The sequence below is a fragment of the Alnus glutinosa genome, chromosome 4 (genome assembly GCF_958979055.1).
Source record: "Alnus glutinosa chromosome 4, dhAlnGlut1.1, whole genome shotgun sequence".
Lineage (NCBI taxonomy): Eukaryota > Viridiplantae > Streptophyta > Magnoliopsida > Fagales > Betulaceae > Alnus > Alnus glutinosa.
The window spans coordinates 25,206,512-25,217,152 of record NC_084889.1 but is presented as its reverse complement, the minus strand read 5'-3'; the positions used below and the strand labels follow the sequence as shown (position 1 = coordinate 25,217,152).

The following is a 10,641-nucleotide window of genomic DNA, read 5'->3' as shown; positions in this document are numbered from 1 at the left end:
ATATTTTTAAAATATACAATATATATATATATAAGTCAAAATAGAAATAAAGAATTTTGTACACAGCATGTGCGTCACAAAAAGTATGTTTGTCAAAATTAAAAGATGGGGAAAAGATACTTTGCCTCCTTGATTTATCTACGTCGTGGCAATATACTCTTCAATGTATAAAAATTTAGATTTGACCCCTTCGAACTTGTCAACGTATGGCAAAAAATACAATCCGTCCATTCGCCTGTCTGTTTGGACGAAAAGTCGATCAGATGCGTTGCACGTGACATTTTAATGTATTAATTCTTCCAAAATTGCCCCCACCCCTTCGACCTTTATATTTGCACATGTATGGGAAAAAAGACACGTGTTGACAAATAACAGTGAGATTATTTGTCGTGATTCTTGATAAGCTCGGACTTGGTGAGCGGCACGACGAGCGGTGACGACACTGGCATGTAGGAGACTGGATACTTCTCTACCGCCCTCAGCATACCCTCGAAGTCGAACCTCTCCATCAACGTACACTAGTGTCTCGCCCATTGCCACCGCCCTCACCAGCATGAAGAATCCAAACACGTGGAAGTGGTAGAAATTGCTTGTGCATGAGAGTGAAGCTGGGGATAAATATCTCTAATCTTTCTGTCCCGTGGGATGCATCTAACATTTGAACATGTCTAAGTCAGTGGTGAACACCTCCAAGGATGATATATATCACAATTACTCTTGGCAATGAGGATTGTGACAATAATTAAGCCCTTGTCAACTCTTCTAGAGAAGCTATTGACTTGATTGATTCTTTGCCACAATTGGACCTTTCCTTGAAAAGATCTCATCCCAGTGGCTTTTGGAATGAATATGCTGAAGAAAGGCATACCCTCGGACATTCTAATATACAACAGGACCCCTCCTTCCGAGTGAATATATTTTATCAGTCAAACCTTGAAAATATTAATTTTGAGCAAAAAAAAACATGATCTACATTGTCAAAATACAAACAATGTTACAAACCAGACTATACACAACAGCAATCTGTCATGCTCTGTTTTTTGAACATGAAACAGAGGATGTGGAGAATGTTTTTTTATGTCAATGTAAGTTTTCCTAGAGCAGCAGATTCATCAAGAGCTATTGCACTTGAGGAATAAGTTGTCATTGATCTTAGCATTGCTCCTCAAGCTGCAATCTATAGATAAGGAAACTAAAATAATCAAGGCTACATGTGCAACTGCAGCAATGAAAGCTTGTACAGATGGAATAGGCACAGATCATACAATCAAAGATCTTGGTATTATGCTACGCGGGCACAAAAACATGTGCCACGTGGGCACATGAAAACCATGCAAACAAAACAACGGATCTGGCAAACAAAACCATGGGTTGTATGGCTAGCTTATTTTTTGTTTGTACAGCTTTGGAAATGATAATCTTCTCTATTTGTGTCATAGCTAGGCTGAACTTTGTTACAATTCCCTCATAGTATTGAAGCACCATGGTTAGAAAGACAAATGGGTTTGTCAAAGGTTGTCTTCCTGAGGAACTAAAGAAAGTGCTTGGATCAATGGTTGACGTGATCGATGATATAGGGGCTTGTGTGTGATCCGATTAAGTGATGCAATGATTGAGGAGGTTTAACAAAAGAGAAAAAAAAATGGTTGTTAGCAGAGATGGAGGGAGGGGGGGGTGGGCAGGGGCCATGGCCACCCCCCAATTTCCTTGAAAAAAAAAATTTCTTAGGTTAAAAAAAAAAAAATCTCAAAAAAAAAAAATATATATAAGCTAAAAAACTAAAAATTTAGCCTATTGGCCCCTACCAATAATTTTTTTTACCACCGGCCCCTGCCCATAAGAACTTCTGGCTCCGTCTCTGATCACTTGTTAGCAAGGTCTTGGTTCGGGTTTATGGTGAAGGCGTGAAAGTTTTCTTTAACAGGGATGATAAGGTTAGGATGTTTGAATGTGTGTCTCGGACGGTTCTACAAGGAACCAATAGAATCCGTGGCTTTCTCGAACAAGGAAGCAAAGCAACTGGGTCGAAAATCTTCACCCAAAGCATTGACGGAGTGAGGAAGCCATTGATGGAGCTTTATCCAAAGCATTTATGTGAAAGTGCCATGCGAGTGTGGTCTTTGTTGGATGTTGTTTTAAAATCAAAACACACCGTTTCATTTAAGAGCTGATGGGATGGGGGTATTTTTGGAAGGATAAATGCATTAAACGGTCATGTGCTTTGCACGTGACTGACTTTCCGTCCAAACAGACGGGCGAATGGACGGACTGTATTTTTTGCCACGCATTGGCAAGTTCGGAGGGGTCATATTTAAATTTTTGTACATTGGAGGGTATATTGTCACACCGTGGATAAATTAGGGAGGCAAAGTATCTTTTCCCCTTAAAAGATTGATAAGGTAACATGTGTCATGTAGGCACTAGTTCAAAAAGAAACAAAAATACAAAAACAAATTGTTTAAAATTGTAGACTAGGTTCTTTTAGAAGTCTAAAATCATCGAGCATGGAGTATAAATTGAAGTAATTAACAATTTCTCTTTTAATATAAACAACTAAATTTAAATTTGTAAGAAACTCTTCCTCATTTTGTTATTGCAAAGTCTTGTTTAAATAATTTTCATTATCAAAAATGTCTTATCAATAATGAATTACTGAAAAGTTAAAATAAGACAAATCAATCTATTAATAAGAAAGATAGTATGCCTTTGATTTTTTTTTTTTTTTTTTTTTTTTTTTTTTTTTTTTTTATCAATTATTGATGTAATTTCGCAAAGGAAGACATTTTATAATTATGGATGATTAAGCACATCACATTGAAAACAAGTACGAAAGTTTGCTTTGGGTTACTTGAAAATATTTTGAACAACTTGCTTAGTGAAATGTTGAATTTTTTTTTTTTTTTTTTTTTTTTTTTTTTTTTTTTCCGAATTCCAATCTTTGTTTCGTTCACAATTATTATTATTATTATTATTATTATTATTATTATTATTATTTTATTTGCGGAACACAATTTAGTACATATTTTCCTTTAGGTAACTTGAAAATATTTTGATAGATTTTGGTTCTAAATTTTTTTATCTTTTGCAGGCATGAATAATTACTCATTAAGGCCTTCTTCTTCAGCCGCGTAATGAGTCCAATTGCTGAAATTAAGTAAAAAACATGACAGCAAAATAATAAGGGCTCGTTCGAGTGTGTGGTTGTTTTGTTTTGTATTTTGTTATTTTTTATAATATTTAAAATTAAGAATACTGAAAAAATTTGTTTTTTAAAATTATATTTGGATGGTTTAGAGAATCTGAGATAAAATTTGAATAAAATTTTGATTTCAAAAATCAAACCAAACATATTTTCTAAAAATAATAAAATACAATAAAACAACATGAGTTAGCCAAACTTGCTCTAAATAATTCGTTTTGGTGAAGGTCATGATGACAACATATGCAACTCTTCTCTACTAACATATATGTTTAAAGTCTTTTTCCAAACTTTGTGGTGGTCATGGCTCTCACTGGTCCTTTTGTGGCTCTGCCACGAACAAAGAGCGTAAAATATTAGAGAAAGAGATGTGTTATTCGTATATCACATTACTCTACATCAATTCCACACTAATGCTCCGTTTGTTTCGGCGTAAAATGATTTCCGGAAAATGATTTCGGTATTTTACGGTGTTTGGTAGGGGCGAAAATAACGGTCAACGAAAATCATTTTCGGTTTGACCGTAAAACCTTCTTTAAGTTTTGGAAAACGATTTACGGTTTTTAAAACCGTAAATCGTTTTCCAAAATTATATTCTTCGTCCTTACACGCACGTTTGATATCTGACTGTCCAAATCCTACAATAGTCGGTCGTTCGAAAATAGGCAGCACCGGTATCCGGCATCATCAAGTCACTGGAATAATGCCGGCGTCGGAATCCGACCACCGGAATCCTGCCGGCTGCCGGAATCCGGCCGCCGGAATACCGCCAGCCGCCGGAATCCGGTTGCCGGAACACCGCCGGCCGTCGGAATCCGGCCATGGACAGAAACCTGCCGGAACCCGGCCTGATCTGACCGGATCCGGCCGAAATGGCCGGGATCCGGCCGAATCTGACCGGATCCGGCCACTGACCCCGCCGGATCCGGCTACTGATCCGGCCGGATTTGGCCCAAATGGACGGAATCCGGCGGGATCTGACCGGATCCGGCTACTGATCCGGCCGGATCTGGCCCAAATGGCCGGAATCCGGCGGGATCTGACCGGATCCGGCCACTGATCCTGCCGAGATCCGGCCAAAATGACCGGATCAGGCCGGATCTGACCGGTCCCGGAGGTGTCCTGCCGGAATCCGGCAATTTTGGCCGGATCCGGCCAAACATGTTCGCCGGATTCCGGCGACAGCGACCGGTCGTCGCCGGATTCCGGCGACAGTTGCATTTTCCCTTTTCGTAATTTTTTCGTGCGAACCAAACGCCGAAAAATATTTTCGAGAAAATAATTTCTTTTGAAATTGATTTCGTCGAAAATATTTTACGACGGAAACCATTTTACGTCGAAACAAACGGAGCATAAGACACATTGGGTATGAGACTCATGCGTGTAGAATTGATGTAGGATAATATGACGTAGAAAAATCCCTTTCCTCGTAGAAATTTGGTAAAAATTGTTTGGGTTTTTTTTTTTTTTTTTTGAAGTGTTGGTTAATGTGCTTAACAAAATTTTTAAAACGAGTAAAAACAACGGCGGATATGAATCTCCATTTTCCACGTCAAAATGAAAAGGGACAGAAAAGAGGAAAAGATCTTGTCAAGAATGGGATTCGAACCCATGCCCTTTCGGACCAGTACCTGAAACTGGCGCCTTAGACCAACTCGGCCATCTTGACTGTGTTGATAAAGGACAGAAAAGGTTATATCTATTCTACTTTACTTACTCTTTGTACATATTACACCAACTCGATCGGCCATCACTCTGATACATGTTCACTTTAACGGCTCTAACAGCAGCCAATTTTCAGAACATACATGAAAGAGAGAAGGGAGATGAACAGTTAAAAGAGAGACCTTTTGTGTGTTTTTAATGAGTAATGCTTGTTGTACACAAAGTGTACACATTTTGTACACAACTCCTTTGTATTTATTTATTTTTAAAAAAATTTACTTGACACACTTTTTGTATACAAAGTGTATACACTTTGTGTACAACAAGCATTACTCATTTCATATAGACATGTAATAGAAGAAGAATAAAAGAGTTAACGGGAAATTCTATTAAAAAAAAAATGTGGATCTCATGTGTTAGAGGGACACATTTCAATTTATTAGACGGGGTTAAAAGAATTTCTTCCAACTCAGTTTTTAGAAGAAATTTCATTCCCGAGTATAATAATTTTTTTTCCAGAGACAATCGTATAATCTTATCTTTTTCTTTTGATGAAGGGCAAATGAGAAAGAGCAACACAGGAATCAATCAAGGATCGAACAACAAAAAATCACTAAGTGGAGAGTATCTAAAAACCATACGATTGTTGCGTATCCAGCTTACCTTTATGAATTAGCAATCTCTTTCTAAGTAGGGAAAATGCAATCCTGCTGTGTGGCCTAGCCTTCATATGAGAAACAGAGAAAAAAAGAAAAAAGAAAAGGTAAACTTCGCTTATCCCCCGAACAACCAAGGATTTAACAATACTGTTCTCTCAAAGTTCAAAAGTTTGCAATGTGGTGTTCGATATATGAAAATCCTAACGGAGAAGACCACACGCGTTGTTTTCTGAAAATTAGTCTAAATCGGTTTTATTTCAACACATTTTGTGACTTTCATAAATATGAGGAAAGCACCTTCAAATTTCTTTTGAGGAAAATCCCAATACTTTCTTTTCTTTAAGGGATGAATTTAGTATGGCGCCCTTGAACTAACATCTATTCTTGATTTATTCTCATGAACTGATGGGGTGACACTTAGGTACGATAAAAAATTAAATTTGACCAAAATTTTCTGAAAAATACTCTTTATTTTGACCATTAAAAAAAAAAAAAAAAAAAAAAATCAAAATTACCCTCCATAGAAAAGGACTTTCTCTTTCTTTCTTTCTTTTCTTCTTCTTTCCCTTTTTTTTTTTTTTTTTTTTTTTTTTTTTTTTTTTTTTTTAAAATAAAAAAAAAAAAAAAAAAGAAAAGAAAATCTAAGACTTATTTTTCGGCTATAGGATCCTCATCCGGACTATCGGCTATTGGATATTGGATCCACATCCGAACTCTCAGCATCTGCAACAACATATCTATGCAATCGTGGAACCCCGCGATAACATAGGCAGAAGAAATAAGTGAGTCAAACAATTCCCAGTGAGAAAAACCCATTGACTTTTCGTAAGGATCTGACTTCACTTTCTACCATGTATTTACAATATCATTTACTAATGGTTTGTCATTTATTTTAAAAACATTATGTAGTTGATTAATTAAACACCATAGTTATGAAAATCAATAAAACTTACCATTTAGCTAGGAGAGTATAAGCACATTCAATTTTCCACCTAAATCATATGCATACTAAGTCATTTAAATCGTAATGTAACTTTATACATATTTATCATATCTCTCAGCCATGCATGTATATATGCTGTCACAACTTATGGCAAAGAACAAACATAAGTGCACATCTAAGCTTGAAACTATAAATCATCATATGCATTCTAGCTGCGACTGTATAAGTATGTTGTGTTCCATTCAAATACATATGCATACTGGCACATCTAGCATAAAAACCCTCATAAACCAATCATAAAACATGTGTCATGAATGTCATCTTTTCAAGTTTTTTCATTACCATTTAATGCAATGACGGGTGAGACTCACCCCCACCGAGGACTTTCTCCTTTGTCAATCAACCCTTTTGTTGAGAAGATGTGGCTCACCTCTAACAAGGACTGTCTCATCTTTCATCATTCATTAAACATTGCATCTTAACATTCATCTTATCATTACCTTCCTGACGGATGGGGCTCACCCCCATCGAGGGAGTTTCTCCTTTGTCACTCAATTATTTTGTTGAGAAGATGGGGCTCACCCCCAACAAAAGCTTTCTCCTCTTTCATCTGACCATTAACCATTACCCTTTTCATTTCATGACTTATTTCATCATACATCCTTCCTTTTCCCATGTACATACTCATGATGTGTGCTATAACATACTTTCCTATACTTTCATGCTCATGAAATCATTAACATTACCATCCAACTCAAACCAGACATTATATCTTTTACACTAGTCAACATGATAAGTGATGTGGTCGTGAGTGTATCAATAATAAATAAATCACTTGCAATAAAACGAATCTTTGTAGGATAGGGTCTATGCGAGGGTGTTGAACCTCAATGACTGTTGGTTTGGTTGTTAAGTTACTAAGATTAACTCTAATCTAATTCATAAAATAAGTTTGTTTGTTTTTGTTTTGTTTTTTTTTTTTTTGTTTTTGCTTCTGTTTTTGTTTTATAATTGAAATTAAATAAAAACATAAAAAGTAAAAATAAGATAGTATGTAGAAGATATAGGGAATTGATTTCACCACTAACCTCATAATAACGGTAAATTATATTTAACATTAGACCTTTAACCATTACCCTTTTCATTTCATGACTTCTCTCATCATACATCCCCCCTTTTCCCATGTACATGCTCATGATGTGTGATATAACATACTTTGCTATACTTTCATGTTCATGAAATCATTAACATTAACATTACCATTCAACTCAAACCATACATCATATCTTTTACATTCGTCAACATGATAAGCGATGTGGTCTTGAGGGTATCAATAATAAATAAACCACTCGCAATAGAACGAATCTTTGTAAGATAGGGTCTATGCGAGGGTGTCGAACCTCAACGGCTGCTGGTTTGGTTGTTAAGTTATTAAGATTATCTCTAATATAATTCAGAAAATAAGTTTGTTTGTTTGTTTTTTAATAATTGAAATTAAATAAAAACATAAAAGTAAAAGTAAGATAGTATGGAGAAGATATAGGGAATTGATTTCACCACTAGCTTCATTATAACGGTAAATTGTATTTAACACGAGAATTTTATTTACATGAATGACATGACTCATGTATGTTTGTTAAGCACCCAACGATGTTGTTAAAAAATTTCTTTTATCAAGAGATAAGAATATCCTCTCTTTGGTTGGTATGGATCGTTCACCTAACCACTAAGATGTGGTACAATCCTTCTTTCCTAGGTATAAGTTATCAAATCTTATAATTAGTTTACACGTAATTAAGGGATACACATAACTCTTTTTTTGGCAAAAGCATGTATTGTTATACCTAAATTACACTAACTAGGGTGTAGAGCAATGCATCCTTCCTAGGCATGACCTATTAAATCCTCTTGATTTTGTGTCTATTAAAACCGTTGTAAAACCATCTATCTATCATATAATCACAAAAAAAAAAAATAAAGGTTGCGTTCAATAGAAATAAACAACTTTCTAAGGCAAGATAAAAGGTTTATTAAAATTGAATATAAACATTAAAGCAAATCTCAAAATTAAACAACCATCACTCATGTTCATAGAATTCCCAAAGAAAAGTACAATCACACCATAATTACTTAGGAATGGCTACATTAATACTCTACAGATGAATTAGCCGCTTATGGAGATGCTGGAAATCACATTTGTTGATGAGAATTTCATCCCAAGAAGCTGTTGGACTTTGAAGCACTTTTCTCCTAAAACCTAGCCACTAATCCTATTGATTTCTTCTATGTAATGTGACTTACCCTTAAAGCATGAGTTTTAGGTATATTTATAGAGTATAAGAGCAACCTTAGTCCAATTCGTGGTCTTTTGGGACTTTTAGTCCAAATAGGAGAAGGAAAACTCTTTCATTTTCTGATTTTGCCTTGCTATCAGTGTTTGCCGTGCGATTACATTCGATCCCATTTAGAACTGCGCTCAAGCGTAGGGCGTTTTGGGTAATGCGCTCGAGCTCTTTGTAAATTGCGCTTGAGCCTAGGTAAGTTGTGCTCTAGCTCTTTTCCCTGCAGAATGCTAGATTTTGATTTTACTGTTTTTAAAACTTAAAAATCAAAGAAGTACTTGTATTAATATAAAAAACAATGCAAAAGATCATATCATAATTATACTAAGGGCCTAACATATGAGAGTTAAGGCGCTTGAATATGCAATATTTAATGCTCATCACATCCCCAAACTTATATATTGCTAGTCTATTAGCAATACAAAACTGAAAATAAAATAGAACAAAATGAAATAACTACTCTACTTCATTTTTTTGTGGGAAACACGATTGCATTTAGCGTATACAATAAGCCTTTTAAACCCTTATGACTCTCTAGTGGATGAGTGAAGTCTCATGATGGTTTGCCAGAAATGCTACCCAAAAACATTATGCAAAATCATGTTATCTCAAAATTTATTGGGATCCCTATTAGATGAAATAATCAAGGCATGACGATATTATTCTTTTTTTTTTTTTTTTTTTTTTTTTTTTTTTTCTCAGGCTGTGCAATGCTTAGCTCCCTTAAGCTTTCTAAATAACCCATGTATCGAGTGTTAGGCCAATGACTCCCAAACCAGATGATTTTATGGCACTAGGTGTAAAACACTCCAAAGATTTACTCTCGAGTTAAAAAGGCTACGAAGCTAAATTTAATCATATTACCAATCAATCTAAATTTCTCACCTTTTGACGTGAACACTTAATACTTAATGAGGCAAGAGGTTCAGTTATTCAGTGAAAAATTCAATTATTATTATTATTTTTTTATTTTTATTTTTTAAGACAATCGATTTCGCATGTCATACCTCACAAATTGTGTTAATGTGCTTGTGCAGATTCAAAGTAAGACATGCATGTGAATTCTCAAGTGCCAAAGGTAAATGTCAAGATTAATTTAGGTTCCATAATGAAATGATCATGTGTTCAAAATTTTAAACTCGCCAATAAAGTACAAATTACAATTAAAGTTCAACTAAATTCTTAGAAATAACATGATAAGGCATTTACAATATGTACAGCAGGACAACAAAATATTTTTCCTACCCTAAAACAGGAGAAGGATATACAAACTATTCGACGTAGTGGAAGCGCCCGACAAGGTGATGGGAATATAATTTGGAAGTCTCTTTGGAATCTTAAAATTCCCAATGCAAGTAAAATGTTCATGCGAAGGGCTTGTAACGATATTCTTTCCACCAAAATGAATCTACTATGATGTGGTGTTGTTCTTGATGCCATACGTCCAATTTGCACAAGAGAGGAGGAAATTGTATAGCATGCTCTTAGGAGTTGCCCTTTGACCCAAGATGTATGGGGATACGTAGGGGTGTAAATCCGGACCAGATATAACCGGCCGGGAAACCGGATCCGGGCATTAACCGGCTCCGGGAAACTGGGAAACCGGGAAATCCGGTTGGTACCCGGGTACCCGGATCCTGGTATTTATTTCAAAAAATCCTGGTTATACCCAGGTACCCGGCTCCGGGTAGGTTAATTAATTAAAAAAAAAAAAATTACGCCCCTGCCCTTTTATCCTAAAACTACACGCAGTGAATGCCCTTTTACCCCCCTGCCCTGTTGCCCTAGCCCTATCATCAAATTCAAGTATCAAAACAAAACAAAACCCTTCAA

The 10,641-nt window shown here is 35.7% G+C and overlaps 1 non-coding gene across 1 annotated transcript; it reads right to left on the bottom strand.

The window, feature by feature from the left end:
* Positions 1-4,787: 4,787 nt before the first annotated feature.
* On the bottom strand, positions 4,788-4,868 carry TRNAL-CAG (transfer RNA leucine (anticodon CAG)). The gene has a single exon. It is a non-coding gene; the product is annotated as a tRNA-Leu (tRNA).
* Positions 4,869-10,641: the final 5,773 nt, after the last annotated feature.